This window comes from Jaculus jaculus, chromosome 14 (assembly GCF_020740685.1).
Source record: "Jaculus jaculus isolate mJacJac1 chromosome 14, mJacJac1.mat.Y.cur, whole genome shotgun sequence".
Classification (NCBI taxonomy): Eukaryota; Metazoa; Chordata; class Mammalia; order Rodentia; family Dipodidae; genus Jaculus; species Jaculus jaculus.
Genome location: NC_059115.1, coordinates 18,150,307 through 18,168,389, shown reverse-complemented (window position 1 = coordinate 18,168,389; position 18,083 = coordinate 18,150,307). Strand labels below are relative to the sequence as shown.

The 18,083-nt window shown below is 39.9% G+C and overlaps 1 pseudogene; it reads left to right on the top strand.

The window, feature by feature from the left end:
* The first annotated feature begins 2,483 nt into the window (after window positions 1–2,483).
* LOC101605686 lies at window positions 2,484–3,027 on the top strand (annotated as a pseudogene).
* The last annotated feature ends 15,056 nt before the right edge of the window (window positions 3,028–18,083 follow it).

Genomic DNA, 18,083 nt, shown 5'->3' with positions numbered 1-18,083 from the left:
AATCTCAATGCATGATATTGTGAGGGGACCCATTCAGTGCATTGCACTGATGTGAGAAAGTAGTGTCCCAATCAGTACAGAAAGCAGCTGGGCCTGAAGAACAGAGGGACCTGGGGCGGGGAAGAAGTTATATCCACCTGCCCATAAGGTTAATTACTCCTCATTCTCTTAAAAGCTGTGGCTTAGTTTGGCTTCCTGCATACATGAAACAAGACAAGCCTGTTTGTTTATGAAGACCCTCTGCTGTAGGGTGACAGACACTAGGCTCTGTGAAGAGCAGTGAGTGATAAAGATGACATTGCTCTGATCCTGAAACACCAACATGAGAAAGTCCTACTACACTGGCCACTGTGAATACCCCCCTCTGTCCAGCACTGAGGGAATAGGCACATCAGACACTCTGGAGGGAGTGATAGACCCAGTGATAGATCAAATCAGGGCCAGGAGACTCAGTGTTTTCCGAGGTCCTGACACATCAGTTACGAACCTCGACCCCAGTCAGACTCCCAAACAAGTATTTCCTATCACCTATGCTCTGTGATACAAGAGTATAAGAATGAAAACTAATGTTTGACTGAGCATTCATTCTGTGGCAGGCACTGCTTTGAGTATTGCAAATAGAATGATTCATTTAATCCCCAGATAACCAGTGTGCTAAATACAGCAATTACTCTCTTACAGCAGATGACAATATAATACAGAGGCTGATTGTGTCACCCAAAGGCACTTATGTTGTTGAGGGTGAACAGGGGAGTTGAACCGGGTTGTCTAGGACTAGGAGACATGGCTCAAGCATTGTGTTTTGATATACAGGAAAAGCTCCTGCCACTCCAGGTGTCTCTTTCTGTTTCCCCAGGTGGGACTGCATACATTTCTCTTTGTGATAATAAGGTCCTGATAGCAACGACAGAAGTGAAGCAAAACAAACAAAAATCCACCTTGAGCATGCTGAGTGCTTTGGGGACTAGCGGTGGTCTGAGCAAATATGAAATGAAAACAGAATTGGAGGGTGAAGGTCAGGTCAGAAGCTGCACACAGGCAGATTTTTTCTCAGGACTGATGATGTTTGAGAAGTCTCTTGTATAGAACTAAAAACATCTCTGCATCTCACGTAAAAGTTACTTAAAGATAGTAAAAGAGAGAGGGGAGAATACAACTGGGAGAGAATTCATACTCAAGGAGAGAAGATAGGACAGATATGGAAGGTGAATGTAAATAAGACAAAAATACAAGCTGAGCATGGTGGTGCATGCTTTTAATCTCAGCATTCTGGAGGCAGAGGTAGGAGAATCACAGAGAGTTTCAGGCCACCCTGAAGCTACATAGTGAATTCCACATTAGCCTTGGCTGGAGTGACACCCTACTTTGAAAAACATTTAAAAAATATATATATAAGTATAAAATATATATAATTATATATATACTTATATATAATTATATATACTATATATTTGTATATAATATATATAATTATATATAAATATATAATAAATAAATGATTATATATAACATAATTTTATATATATATATGATAAAAATACAGAACAAAGGAATGAATCAGAACAGAGCTACCATCTTTATGTTTCTATTACACAGCCAAATAAGTGCTGCAGATCATTGAGAGTAAACAGCAGTCGATACAAGTTGTGACTCTATGATTGTCTGGAATCAGGCCTAAGTACAGAACCCTCATGCAAGTTGACATAAAATTTCAGTTTTAAATACTATTTCCCATGTTTTACATATATAGAAAATGGGATGGATTGATCACAAATGATTCTGAAAAACTGCAGATATCTGTAGTAACACAAAACTGATCAATGGTTGGTCGACAGTGATTGGATGGACAGAGCAGAAGGGAAGGCTGACCAAGGAACATGAGAAAAACGTACAGGAATATGGGTCCAAAATTTTGATTATAGTCATACCTCCATGGATATACATTTATGTCCAAAATGCTTAAATTGAATGATCTAAACTTGGGCAATGTGTGTGTGTGTGTACATGTGTGTTCTCATGAGGCACCCACTGCACTTATCAGTGTTGGGTCTGCTTGCCTGAAGTAGCCAGAGGAGAATGTTGGGCCCTGCTCCATATCTCTTCCACCTGTTCTTACTTTGAGCTGGACTCTCTTACTGATCCTGGAGCTTGCTGTCTTTTTCTGTTCATTAACCCCAGTGATACTGGGGTCACAGACCTGTGTGGCCACGGCCACCTGTTTTTGTGAGTCCTGGCAATTGAAGTCAAGCAGTTTCTCAGTCCTCTTCAGGCTCTCATGCTTGCATAGGAAGTGCTTTTAACCATCAAGCCATCTTACCAGCTGTAAACTTGGGCAATTTTTGACTATTCTCTAAAGCTGTATAGCAAATATTGAACAGAAAGCAAATAAAGTATAGAGGTTTTGGTTACAATTTCTGATTTAAGAGATCCAATGTGCCCCTTCCACACTGCCCTCCAAGTCTCACGCTACTGCTTCATCCATGATGCCTAAATGAAAGAAGCAGAGTCTGCAACAGCCACAGTCGCTGGCCACTATAAAGGAGGTGGAGGATAAAAGTCCCATTAGACCACCCAGCCTTCCGGTCCCTCCCCCCATGGCCAGAGGAAAACCTGGTAACCACAAGTCAGCTCTTCACAGAGGTCTTTGGGATCAAAGGGACCAATGATACTGCCACTGCTGAGCCTCTCACCTCCTCCCTGGGGTAGAGGCCTAATTTGGGAAGGCCTTGGCCCCAGGTCCGGCCCATATAGTTGAAGTTGGTGTGTGTGGGGGGTCAATGCTGAACCTCCTTTTCAAGGGCCAGGCCATGGATGTCTGTCTAGTGAAAGCTTTCACAAGGAGCAGAGAAATCCATAAAGGCTCAAAAGCTAGTCTTGTCAAGAATCTCACCCACTTAAAGATGGCTCCTAGGTGATGGAAGACGAATCTGACCACCCTGTCTGCTGACACTTTTCCAGAAAGGGTCACTGTCGATATGAAGACCTCTGCGCCTCTACCACTCAGGCATCAATGGACCTCCTCAGTGAGACTGTGCCTTCCCACTAGGCGGGAATATCTCTGTGGCTGTAACAGCCACTGTGAGGCCCTTCTACCCACCACCCCCATCAGTGACTCATCCACCTCTGTCCTCCACCCCTCACGGGGTTCAGAATCATGATTCGTCACCGGTGTGCAGTGTGCTCTGTCCTCTGGTCCAGGCTGCAGAGACTCACCTTCAGGACCTTTTTCTGCTCCCTTCATCTGCCTCCTGTATCTTCCCCTTCACCAAATGACTGCGGGACAGGAACCTCTGATGCTGCTTCTTGTACATTTGTTACCTGTCTCCCAGTATCGCCCTTGCTTCCTGAAAACCCTGGAGCCATCTCTTGCCACCTCTAGTTGCTTGTTGAAAATCCTTTCATGTGACACCCAATGTTTTCAGCTCCCCTGGAAACACACCAGGTTGTCTGACTGTTGGGGAATCAGGTTTGGGAAACTGGTTCAGAGATACTCCTTGTGATGTTGTCTCTCCCTACTTTTGGATGTGATCGTTTCAATCAATAGCATGAATCCCACCAGTATGGCCGTTGTGACCATGTTTTATGAAACTCTGCATCCGCTCATAGCCTTTCTCCATGAACATGGTGTTTTTGTGACTTCCCTACATAAGCATAAATTTCTTTGTTAAATTGAGTGAGGCTCTTGGTAGTTAATGTGAAATAGAAAAAATACAATTGCTGTTTAACACAGGAGTGGTTTATCTTTAAGAATAGTAACTTCTGTTTATTACACTGATAAGGATGGAAAAGACAGAACAAAGAGTTGTTTGAAAAAGTAACATCTGCATATATGTCTAATATGTAAGCAGTTCCTCTGTTCCTGCAGAGATGTGTTAAACATTCAGTTTAATTTGTATAAAATAGTGGAGTCACAGAAATTGGTGGAAGATATTGCTTCAAAGAACTGGCTCTGGAAACAGGCCAGAGAGCATGTCATGACAACTTGCTCGAGGTAGCTGTGTGCAGAGTCACAATCTTTGTCAGTCAGGGTGATGTGTTTCTACTTCTGGCTCATGGGTTCAGGGGCTGAGACATGTAGTCAAGTGCTCTCAGTCTCTCAGTTCATAGGAGAAGAGCCAGGACTTGGGTGTGTGTGTGGTGGGGGACCTTCCTGGCTTCAGAAGCCTGAGTTGACAGACTGTTGCTTTTAAGTTGTACCTTGGAGTGGTGAAAAAAACAAAACATAGTATCACAGCCCCACAATAACCCATAACTATCCAGTTTCTCAAATATCATTCCATCTAATCTAAATCTGTTTGTGAAGATAAGACAAGAGGTGTGTGTGTGTGTGTGTGTGTGTGTGTATGTGTGTGTGTGTGTGTGTGTGTGTGTACAGAGAAGAGAATTGAGATATTATATCCATCAGTCTGCTGAATGTCTTCCCTACACTTTGGACATTGGAAGGTATCAACTTTTAGACTATTCTAAGTAGTTTGGACCACTGGATAGCTCCTACTTAAGGGAAAAGAGTAATGAGAACATAGAAGCCCTCAGATCCAACCTGTGTGTCACCATCCTCTTATCCAAACTCCAATGGTCTCCCCTGCCTACAGGGTAACATAGTCTCTCATCCTGTCAATCAGTCAAGAAGTTCAAGGATCACATGAAGGTGTTCTGAGGCACAGGAGAAAACCTCTGTGGTTAATGAGCAATGTGAACATAGCAATCCTCCGATCCAGCCTGTGTCACCATCCTGTTAGCCAAGCTCCAAGACCTTGCATGCCTGCTTTCTAACATCATTCATGTAAATCCAGGAGTCCAGGAATCAAGTACAGCTATCCTGTAGCTCAAAGGAAAATCTGTGTCTTGCCCAGCAACTCACCTGTTATGTAGGTGTCCCCTCCTTGGACACTGACTCCCAAACCTTGCTGGTATCTGAGCCACAAGCAAACACCCAACAGTGCTCTAATGCTAAATCAGGCACAGGACTGAGAGTATCATGAAACATGGGCCATCTGTGTCCATGGTAGTTATAGGTCTTGAGATGCCCTGAGTTTATCTCTCCCCCTGGAGTCACAATTATCCTGTCACCAACAGGGCACTGAATCTTTCTGCAATGGGACCTTGGTTCATTTGTGATGAAGACGTAAACATCACTCCCAGGACAATCCAGCAGATTTATTACAGCATAAGCTAATTAACATCAATAGAAACTTTCCTGAGGCCATCATACTAGGCTCTGTGTTCAAGCATAGAACAGGGTACACAAGACAGTCTGAGAGCTGAGCCAGGATAGTCCCACCAAGTTGTAAAAAGTGAATTCCCAGGCTTGGCGTAGTGATACACACCTTTAATTACAGCACTCGGGAAGTAGAGGTAGGAGGATCACCACGAGTTCGAGGCCACCCTGAGACTATATAGTGAATTCCAGGTCAGCCTGAGCTAGAGTGAAACCCTACCTTGAAAGAAAAAAAAAATAATAAAGAAAAAGAGAAAAAAAAAAAAAGTGAATTCCCAACACCATATCCCCATTCAGTATTGTAAGTATACTATGCCAAAACCACCCGACCTGGTTTATTTTTTAAATAATGAGTTCTGCTGGGTGAAGAACACCTGAGAGGCCAAGACAGGAGGATTGCTGTAAGTTTGAGACCAACTTGGGACTACAGAGTGAATTTTTGCTTTGATTAGAGTAAGACCCTACCTCAAGAAAATAAAATAGGGCTGGAGAGATGGCTTAGCAGTTAAGGCGATTGCCTGTAAAACCTAAGGAACCAGGCTCAATTCCCCAGTGCCCACATGAGGCAGATGCACAAGGTGGCTGGTGCATGTGTCTGGAGTTCTTTGCAGTGGCTGGAGGCCCTGGCATGCCCCTTCTCTTTCTGCCTCTTCCTCTCTCTCTCCCTCTGTCTCTCTCAAATAAATAAAAATTAAAATGAAAATAAATAATGAGTAGCATCATGTTGTGTTAGAGAAACAGAATAAATCACTGCATGTGAAATTATTTTCAGTACAATATGAATTCAATAAAAATAAAACCCCATGAAAGCAAATTACAGAAATTTAGCAAACTAACTCATACATAACACTTTAAAATTTCTTCTCCATTTTTGACATTTTATACGTGTATATAATGTATTTTGATTTTATTTCCCTCAATTCTCTTATTTTATTCCCCTTCCCATTAACACACTTTTTCTTCCTCATTAATTCCCATCTTACTTTCATGACTTCATTTATCTTTTTAATTTTACTTTAAATTTTATTATTTTTATGAGAAAGAGAGAGAGAGAGAGGGAGAGAATTGGCACACCAGGGCCTGCAGACACTGCAGCTGAACTCCAGATGCATGCTTCACCTTGTGCATCTGGCTTACATGGGTACTGGGGACTTGAACCTGGTTCCTTAGGTTTCATATGCAAGCACCTTAATTGCTAAGCCATCTCTCTAGACTTCATGACTTTATTTTTAATGCGTTGAGTTAAATTAGTGGTTGCTTGGATAATCTTGTGTGGATGGTTATTTAATGTGGAATGAGCAACTTACAAGTATGTATGCCAATGACGGACCTGACCCCTCTCTCCCAGCAGCCTCTAGGTGTCGTTAGCTACCCCGGGAGGCATAGTTTTATGAATTCTCTATGGATGGTGAAGTATTAACAGGCTCAAGGTTGGGCAGGAAGCCACAGCTGCTATGAGTTCACACATGTAGTGACCTTGTCATATCTAGAAGACAGACTTTTACACCCCTCCTCAACATCCTGCTGCTCTTTCCTGATTTCAAGATATACTACAGAGCCATTAATACAAATAGCATGATACTGGGCACAAAAACTGACACATAGATCAGTGGAGTAGAAGATGAAAGTATAAGTTCTTGTAGCTGCAGCTACCAATCTTTGACAAAGAGGCAAAAAAATGCACAGTGGAGAAAAGAGCATTTTCATCAAGTGGTGCTAAAGGAATTGGATCACCACATGTAGAAGAATGAATTTAGGCCCTTATTTTTTTATCCTGCACAAAAATCAACCCCAAATGGACCAGAGACCTCAATATAAGACCTGAAACTATGAAACAACTAGAAGAAAAAGTAGGGAGAATACTCCAAGATATAGGTGTAGGGAATGACTTTCTGAATAAGACCCTAGAATCCCAGGGAATTAGACAAACACTTAACCATTCAGGTCTCGTGATACTGAAGATCTTTTGTATAGATAAGCAAACCATGAACAGAGTAAATAGATAACCAACAGAATGGGAGAAAATCTGCCAACTATATATCTGATAGTGGTCTAATATTTAAACTAAGTAAAGAACTCAAACAAAACACAGTAATATGAAAATCCATCAAACCAGTTAAAACAAGGGGCAGCAAGCTGAACAAGGAGTACTCAAAGGAAGAAGTACAAATGGCCAACAGTCATCTAAAAACATGTCCAACATCTTTAGCCACCAGAGAAATGCACATTCAAACTACGTTGAGATTCCATGTCCCTCCAGTCAGAATTGCAATCATCAGAAAACCAAACAACCAACAGCTCAATGTGGGGTGTAACCAACTTCTGGTGCTGGGAGCTACAAGCCAAAGCCAATTGTTTCAGGATTAGGCTTCAATCCACCCTCTGCAGGGCCCTTCTGTCCAGATGATCCCCTCACACTCCTATTGAGGGTTATATCTTTTAGTTTTCTATCCACAAGAAAAGTTTCTATGGTACTAATTTATTTAAGACAGGTTTCTGTCAAAGCATTGATTACTCACCTGAGGTAAAAGAGAAGACACTATTGTTGAAGACACTAAAAGCTACTGACACAGCACATTCCTGCTGGAATCTGGAAGGAAGGCCATTCCCATATAGTTAGTTCATATTGTGCTGGAAAGGGCTCTAGGAGCTGCTGGAAGAAAATGGCCACCAACACTGTGAGCAAGTGGGGGACCCTGAAAGCAACCAGCCTGACAAAATGTACAAACTTTTGCAGTAGTCATACTCAGCCTGGGTGGGTAATCAATAGTCCTCTGATTGGTTAAGAGACCTACTCAGTGGAAAGGAAGTTATAGCTGGAATGAGATCCAAGTCAGAATCCTATGGAGACTTGGATTATGGACTCCAGTGGGAAGCTTTCACTAGGCTTGGCCAAAAGAAAGGCTACACATATCAAAATCTGTCTTAATTAAGTATGCTTATTCCCTTAGACCTATGGTGCTCTCACTGTCCAGTGGAGAATCTGTTTTCCTTTTATAGAAGGCAGTGAAAACCAAGGTCAGTCACAATCTGCCAACATGACAAGCAAAGAGCTGACCCCCTATCATGAGATGAGCCACCTCTTAAACATCAGGTAGGGTGCAGGTGAAACCACAGAGGGATTGGTAAGATGAGCAAGAGTGCTGCTCTCACAACCTGTACCAGAGCAATGGTGACAGGCAATGAGGACCCTCAAAAATCTATCAAAGCAAAATCCAGAAGTTGCAGAGTGCTCAGTGCTAAAGTAGACTTGAAACACATCCACCAAGGCTCAAGTAATGTTTTTGAAGAGGAGGTAGGTAGAAAGATTGTAAGATCCACAGGGTGGGAAGGAGTATCCAGAGGCATTGCCTGCCCCCATGACTAACTACTGCTCTCACAACACATAAACCATAACCCCATGGTGAGTACTAGTAATGCCACTGAGGAGGGCCTTCAGTGGTATGGGGCCAGGGAGGAAGGGGTGGTACCAACACATGATTTGTCCATACAAAGTTTCTACTTAATAAAAATATAAATAAATAAAAGTAGAAATTAAAATCAAATGACAACAAATTCTAGTGAGGGTGTGGGGCAAAAGGAGCTCTCAACCACTGTTGATGGGACTGCAAATGTGTATAGCCATTAAGGAAATCAGTATGGAGGCTTCTCAAAAATCTAGGAATAGATGACCATCAGTGAGAACAAGTTAGAGGAAATGCCTGAGAAAGATTTCAAAAGAATGATTGCAAATATGTTCAAAGAAGTCAAAGAAATCAAAAGAATCAAAGAAGAAATCAAAGAGGAAATCAAAGGATTCAAAGAAGAAATCAAAGAAGATGCAGGACACCAATTTAATGAAATAAAGAAGGCAATACAAGACATAAATAAGGAAATAGAAATAATAAAGAGAAACCAGTCAAAATTACTAGCAATGAAGAACACAGTTAATGAAATAAAAAACTCTGTAGAAAATCTCACCAGTAGGATGGATGAAGGAGAGGACAGAATATCTGAGCTAGAAGACCAGGTGGCAGATCTAATACAGTCCAACAAAGAGAAAGACAAACTTATAGAAAAGTATGAGTGGGAATTTCAAGATATTTGGGACACTATGAAAAGATCAAATATAAGAATTCAGGGCATAGTAGGAGAAGAATTCCAATCCAAAGGCATAGTAGAAATTTCCCCCAAATTGGGAAAGAGGTGCCAATGCAGATACAGGAAGCCTTTAGAACCCCAGCCAGACAAAACCTGTAAAGAACCTCTCCTCGCCATATTATAATCAAACTACCAAACACATAAAACAAAGAAAAAATATTGAAAGCAGTTAGAGGAAAATCAAGTTACCCACAAAGGCAAGTCCATCAGGATTAAAGCAGATTATTCAACACAAACTTTAAAAGCCAGAGGGCCTGGCATGATATATTCCAACTTCTTAAAGATAACAACTGTCAACCAAGGTTACTTTATCCTGCAAAGCTATCCATTCAAATAGATGGAGAAATAAGGAAATTCCATGACAAAAGCAGGTTAAAGGAGTATTTGAAGACAAAACCAGCTCTACAGAAAATACTTGATAGAATACCCCATGCTGAAGAAAAGGAAAAGCACACATATAAGGAACCTAGAAAAAACAAGCAATACTCAAACACTAGTTAACACAAGAGAGCACAGGTAGAACCATAACCACAAAAAAAAGGCAAACATAAATACACACCTTTCAATAATATCTCTTAATATCAACGGCCTCAATGCCCCAATGAAAAGACATAGGTTGGCAGACTGGGTTAAAAAGCAGGATCCTAAAATTTGTTGTCTCTAAGAAACTCACCTTTCTATAAAGGATAGACATTATCTTAGGGTGAAAGGTTGGAAGATGGTGTTTCAAGCAAATGGACCTAGAAAACAAGCAGGGGGTGCTATCCTAATATCTGACAAGGTAGACTTTAGTCCAACATTAGTCAAGAAAGATAAGCAAGGTCACTTTATATTGATTAAGGGCACACTCCAACAGGAGGACATTACAATCCTAAACATACATGCACATAACATGGGGGCTCCCAAATTCATCAAACAAACACTATTAGAACTAAGGTCACAGATAACACCAAACACTGTGGTGGTGGGTGACTTTAGCACCCAACTCTCATCAATTGACAGGACATCCTGGGAAAAAATATACAGAGAGGCATCTGGACTAAATGAGGTCATAGAAGGAATGGACCTAACAGATATATATATAGGACATTTCATCCAAAGGCTGCAGAATATACATTCTTTTCAGCAGCACATGGAACATTCTTTAAAATAGACCATATATTAGGACACAAAACAAATCTTAACAAATTCAGGAAAATTGAAATAATTCCTTGCATTCTATCTGACCACAATGGAATTAAACTACAAATCAGTAGCAAGAAAGGCTATAGAGCATATACAAAATCATGGAAACTAAACAATACACTACAAAATGATGAATGGGTCAATGAAGAAATCACGAAGGAAATCAAAAAACTTATACAGTCAAACAATAATGAGAACACAACATACTAAAATCTCTGGGACACAATGAAGGCAGTTTTAAGAGGTAAAATTATAGCCTTAAGTGCCTATATTAAGAAAATAGAAAGGTCGCAAGTAAATGACCTAATGCTTCACCTTAAAGCCTTGGAAAAAGAATAAGGTAAACCAAAAATCAGTAGATGGGAAGAAATAATAAAGATTACTGCAGAAATTAATGAAATAGAAATAAAAAAACAATCCAAAGAATTAATGAAACAAAGAGTTGGTTCTTTGAAAGGATAAACAAGATTGATAAACCCTTACCAAATCTGACCAAAAGAAAGAGAGATTAGACACAAATTAATAAAATCAGAGATGAAAAAGGTAACATCACAACAGATTCCAGAGAAATTCAAAAAATCATAGGGACATACTATAAAAGCATATACTCCACAAAATATGAAAATCTGAAAGAAATGGATGATTTCCTTGATTTATATGACCTACCTAAATTAAATCAAAATGAGATTAATCACTTAAATAGACCTATAACAAACATGGAGATCCAAACAGTTATCAATAACCTCCCAACTAATAAAAGCCCAGGCCCAGATGGATTCACTGCTGAATTTTACCAGACCATTAAGGAAGAGCTAACACCATTGCTTCTTAAGCTTTTCCAGGAAATAGAAAAAGAATGAATTCTACCAAACTCCTTCTATGAGGCCAGCATCACCCTGATACCAAAGCCAGGCAAAGATAGAACAAAAAAAAAATTACAGACCAATCTCCCTCATGACCATAGTTGTAAAAATTCTCAACAAAATATTCGCAAACAGAATACAAGAGTATATCAAAAAGATCATTCACCTTGACCAAGTAGGCTTTATCCCAGAAATGCAGGGATGGTTCAACATATGCAAATCTATAAATGCAATACATTATATAAACGGGTTGAAAGACAAAATTCACATGATCATCTCATTGGACCCAGAGAAAGCATTTAACAAAATCCAACATCCCTTCATGATAAAAGTCCTACAGAGACTGGGAATAGAAGGAACATATCTCAATATAATAAAAGCTATTTATGACAAGCCTACAGCCAGCATTTTACTAATGGGGAAAAACTTGAAGCTTTTCCACTAAAATCAGGAACAAGACAAGGGTGTCCACTGTCCCCACTTTGAGTTAATATAGTTCTGGAAGTCTTATCCATAGCAATAAGGCAAGAGACAAACATAAAAGGGATACAAATTGGAAAGGAAGAAATCAAGTTATCATTATTTGCAGATGGCATGATTCTATACATAAAGGACCCTAAAGACTCTACTAGCAAACTGTTAGAGCTGATCAAAACCTACATTCATGTAGCAGGATACAAAATAAATACACAGAAATCAGTAGCCTTCATATATGCTAACAACAAACACACAGAGGATGAAATCAGAGGATCACTCCCACTAACAATTGTATCAAAAAAAATAAAGTACCTTGGAATAAAGCTAACAAAGGAAGTAAAGAATCTCTACAATGAGAACTTTAAAATACTCAAGGGAGAAATTGTAGAAGACCCTAGGAAGTGGAGAAACATCCCTTGTTCCTGGATTGGAAGAATCAATACTGTGAAAATGACAATATTACCTAAAGCAATCTACACATTTAATGCAATCCCTATCAAAATTCCAAAGGCATTCTTCATGGAAATAGAAAACACAATCCAAAAATTCATTTGGAATCACAAAAAACCTAGAATATCTAAAATAATACTGAGCACCAAAAATAAGGCTGGTGGTATCACCATACCTGATTTTAACCTATACTACAGAGCCATAGTAACAAAAACAGCATGGTACTGGCACAAAAACAGACATGTACATCAATGGAACAGAATAGAGGACCCAGATGTAAGTCCCAGTAGCTATAGCCACCTGATATTTGACAAAAATGCCAAAAATACTCATTGGAGAAGAGACAGCCTCTTCAGCAAATGGTGTTGGGAAAACTGGATATATATCTGCAGAAGGATGGAAATAGATTCTTCTCTCTTGCCATGCACAAGAATTAAGTCCAAATGGATTTAAAACCTTAACATCAGACCTGAAACTCTGAACCTGCTAGAGGAAAAAGTAGGGGAAACCCTTCAACATATTGGTCTTGGCAAAGACTTTCTGAATACAACCCCAATTGCTCAGGCAAAAAAAACTACAGATTAATCACTGGGACCTCATAAAATTACAAATATTTTGCACTGTAAAGGACACAGTGAAGAAAGCAAAGAGGCAACCTACAGAATGGGAAAAAAATCTTCGCCAGCTATATATCTGATAGAGGACTAATATCTAGGATATACAAAGAACTCAAAAAGTTAAATAATAAGGAATCAAACAAGCCAATCAAAAAATGGGCTATGGAGCTAAATAGAGAGTTCTCAAAGGAAGAAATATGAATGGCATATAAGCATCTAAAAAAAAAATGTTCTACGTCACTAGTCATCAGGGAAATGCAGGTTAAAACTACATTGAGATTCCATCTCACTGCTGTCAGATTGGCCACCATCATGAAAACAAATGATCATAAATGTTGGTGGGGATGTGGAAAAAGAGGAACCCTTCTACACTGCTGGTGGGAATGCAATCAGGTCCAACCATTGTGGATATCAGTGTGGAGGTTCCTAAAACAGCTAAAGATTGATCTACCATATGACCCAGCTATAGCACTCCTAGGCATATATCCGAAGGACTCATCTCATTTCCTTATAAGTAAGTGCTCAACCATGTTTATTGCTGCTCCATTTTTAATAGCTGGGAAATGGAACCAACCTAGATGTCCCTCAACTGATGAGTGGATAATGAAGATGTGGCACATTTATACAATGGAGTTCTACTCAGCGGTAAAGAAAAATGAAGTTATGAAATTTGCAGAAAAATGGATGGACCTGGAAAGGATTATACTAAGTGAGGTAACCCAGGCCCAGAAAGCCAAGTGCCACATGTTCTCCCTCATATGTGGATCCTAGCTACAGATGACTGGGCTTCTGCGTGAGAATGCAAATACTTAGTAGCAGAGGCCAGTAAGTTAAAACGGAGATATAAAGGGAAGAGAAAAGAAGGGAGGAGGATACTTAATAGGTTGATATTGTATATATGTAAGTACAATGATTGTGATGGGGAGGTAATATGATGGAGAATGGAATTTCAAAGGGAAAAGTGTCGGGGTGGGGGGGAGGGATGGAATTACCATGGGATTTTTTTTTATAACCATGGGAAATGTTAATAAAAATTTAAAAAGTAATAAAAATAATAAATAAATAAGAAAAACCAATGAAAAAGAAAAGAGAGAATAAAGAAGTAAAAAATTATGGTAAGTCAAAAAAAAAAAAAAAGAAGAAGAAGAAGACGACGAAGTGAAGACTACATACAGAGCACAGAGGCATGACAAGACAGCATGTGGCTAAACTCAGGTGGGAAGTAATCTGCCATTTTCTGTAAATCAGGAATTTTAAACAGAATATCTATTCTTCATTTGTTTTCTATTCCATGTTTGCTATATAGCCATATAGAATTACATTAGAATAGTCAAGAATGACCAAGTTTAAGGTATGCAATCTAGCATTTCAGGTACACTGCTATATCCATGGAACTATGGCTATATCCAAAATTGTGGACCTTTATTCCTGTTAAGTTTCTCATGGTCCTTTCTCAGCCTTCTCTTCTGCTCTGCTCATCTAATCCCTATAAACCAGTAATTCATCTATTTTTTTGTCAATACAGATGTCTGCATTTTCAGAAATTTTTGTTGTAAATATGTCTCATTTTCCATCCATGTAAACCGTGGCAAAATGTTTTTGATACTGAACATTAATGTTAACTTACATGAAAGTCCCACACTTAGTCCCACACTTAGCCTTGTCCAGACAAACCAGACAAACATTCATAAATTATATTGACTACTGTTTTCTCTGAATGATCTGAGTCACTTATTGGGGTGTGTGGTAGAAACATAAAGGTGTTAGTTAGTTCTTTCTAACATTCTTTTTTATCTGCATTTCCATCTTAATCATCACATCCACCTTCCATACCTGTCCTATGTTCCCTCCTTGCCTGATGAGTTCTCTCCCAGTTGTATTCTTTCCTCTCCCATTTACTATCTTTAAGTAAACTCCACATGAGATCCAGAGACACTTTAGCCCTGTTTGCAGCCTAGAGCAAATCTGCCTGTGTGCAGCTTCTGACCTGACCTTCGCTCTTCTGTTTTGCTTTCATTTCATATTTATTTAGACCACTGCTTGTCTCCATGGCACTTAGTCTGCTCAAGGTGGGTTTTTGTTTGCTTTATATCATCTAAGGCTTTGTTATCAGGACTTTGTTTTAGTTTTATCACAAAGAGAAAAGGATGCAGCCCCACCTGGGAAAACAGAAAGAGCCACCTGGAGTGGCAGGAGCTTTTTTACATATCAAACCATAGTGCATGAGCCATTTCTTCTAGCCCTGGACTACTAAGCTTAACTTCCCTTTTGACCCTCAACTACATATGTACTTCAGATGTCACAATTGTGTGTTGTATTATCTGCTGTTGTATGTATTTTCTGAAAGAGAATAATTACTGTATTTGTCACATTGGTTATCTAAGGATTAAATAAATAATCTTGTATGCAATACTGAAAGCAGTACCTGACACAGAAGTAATGCTCAATAAATCATTAGTTTTTATTCTTATATTCTTGTGTCACAGAACATAGTTGATAGTGGGTGTTTGGGAGTCTGACTTGGGGTTAAGGTTTGTAACTGATATGTCAGGACCCTGGGAAACACTGAATCTTATGGTCCTGATTCATCTGTCACCAGGTCGTGACATCCATCTAAAGTGCACGATGTGCCCTCAGTTCTTCAGAAAGGGAGGTTGTTCACACTGGCCACTGGGGTATGACGTGCTTTTCCTTCTTCACTCAGGATTTGAATAATGCAGTCCTTATCCTGCACTCCTCTTCCACAGAGCACCGTGCCACCCTACAGAAAAATATCATCACAAGAAAACAGGCATGTCTTGTTTTATGCCCTGAATGTGTCCCCGCACAGTATCATTGTGTTGAGATCTGGACCATGCAGGGTATTAGAAGATGGGGCTCTTTAGGACCATCAGGGCTTGAGAATACTTATTAATAGACTGACTGCTTTCAAAAAGGGACCCCAGAAGGTAACCTTATCCACAATCTACTGTGTCAGGAAACAATAAAGCTGGCAGTCAGCAGCCGGTAGAAAGCCCTTGCCAGTGCATCCCTTATACCCTGGAGCCATTCAGGTCTCAGACAGCAGCTCCAACACTAGGAAAACAACCTTTTCTTGTTTTGGGGTCAACCAATCTGGGACATAGGATTAGCAGCCCAAACAAAGATAGTATATACAATCATGGAAACTCAAATGGCTCATACATTGCTGGAAGATAGTATTCTTATGTCTGAGATGTCTTGTTTTCAGGTCAGCCATAATCAAAATAGAATAGGATAATCCAAAATTTGTTTTTTTCTGCTTATCAATGATTTTGGCAAAGACTTTATTCTTACTGGTAAAGATTTTATTATATTAATATCTAGGCTTATTGGAGAAAGAGGAGGGGGGAGAGTACTGTTTTGTGCATGAATTAAATTGTTGGAAAGTCAAAGAACCAGGTAAGTATAATCCAAATTCAAATAAGTCAAGCTACTAAGTATGCATCAATTTCATAGTTTTTAACTGTGAGTGTGCCCAGATTTGGGGCCTATTGGAGATGTTTCCAAGCCATCTCATATATATATATATATATATATATATATATATATTTTTTTTTTTTTTTTTTTTTTGTGGGTGGGGGAGTAGGGTCTCACTCTTGCCCTGGAATTCATTGTGGAGTCTTTGAGTGGCCTCCAACTCATCATGATCCTCCTACCTCTGCCTCCTGAGTTCTGGGATTAAAGGAATATGCTACCATACTGCCTCAACAATTCCATTTTCTTAAACTTTTATTTTATTTTATTATTTTTTATGAAAGCGTATGAAAGAGAGAGAGGGGGGGGAGGGAGGGAGGGAGGGAGGGAGGGAATGAGCACACTAGGGCCTCCAGCTGCTGCAACTGAACTCCAGAGGCGTATGCCATCTTGTGCACATGTGCAACCTTGTATGCTTGCCTTATCTTGTGCATCTGGTTTATGTGGGATGTGGAGAGTTGAACATGGGTCCTTAGGCTTTTTAGCCAAGCATCTTAACTGCTAAGTCATCTCTCCAGCCCCAACTCCATTTTGAACTACTCAGGAAATGTCATGCAGCACTTTTTTACTCTACTCGTTCTGGAGGTATTGGCTATTAGATAACTTTTGTAGCCTCTTACTGACATCTCTGTCTCCCTGTGGTATGGAGCTGGCTTTCTTTGTTCTTTTGCGTTTTCAGCTACAGTGTCACTAACCCACCCCTGTGGGCCTCCCTTGTTTGTGCAAGAGTTGGTAATCAGCCAAGTGCTTGACCTAGGGTCCACCTTATATCAGGGAGCCTATCTTCCCTTAGTTTGCTTTCTTCTACAGTTCTCTCCTGGTCTTTTCCTGCTTTGTTGGCCTCAGCTTCCACTTGATACTTCAAGCCTTTGTCTTTTTCTTCTTGAACTGCACAGGCCTGGGAGCCTCTCAGACAGCAGTGAACAGAATGACCTAGAGGAAGAAAGCTCTGCCCCCAGGGGTAGATTCCTCTCTCATCTCTCCCCATTTCTTTCAGACTCTCTGAGTCTCTCCTAGTATCATGACTCGTCCTTTGAAATGGAGACTTGGGAGAATATTTACTCAGATGTGTCTGTTCCTCCTCCAGTCTTATCACTTGGAAGGATGGTAAGGATCACAATTTCCAAGCCACCACCACCAGTTCTGCCTCCATGCCTGACAGACCTAAATCCTCTGGTGCAGTGCACATGTCATCAGGTGAAAATCCTTCCCTGCTCCTGTTTCTGAATGTTTCCTTGTTTCTTCAAAGGGTGTTTAAACATGTTTTCCCCCATTCATCTTTAGCAGTTGAAAACCCATTTTTTTTATACTTTATGTTTTGTCATCTCATTCTTCCACTCTGCCTACCTTACTGTTTGTTTTTCTCTCTGATTGTTCACTTCTGTTGCTGTTTTAAAATCCCATGAATTAAAAAAAAAAATTGTAGTCAAAGAAAATTTTAATGCTCTGTTATTTTGTTCTATGATTTTCATTCTGTTCCCTGTGTATTTAATGTTTCTCCTCATTTATTTATTTATTTATTTTGAGGTAGGGTTTCACTCTAGCTCAGGCTGACCTGGAATTTACTTTGCAGTCTCAGGGTGGCCTCGAACTCATGGCAATCCTCCTATCTCTGCCTCCTGAGTGCTGGAATCAAAT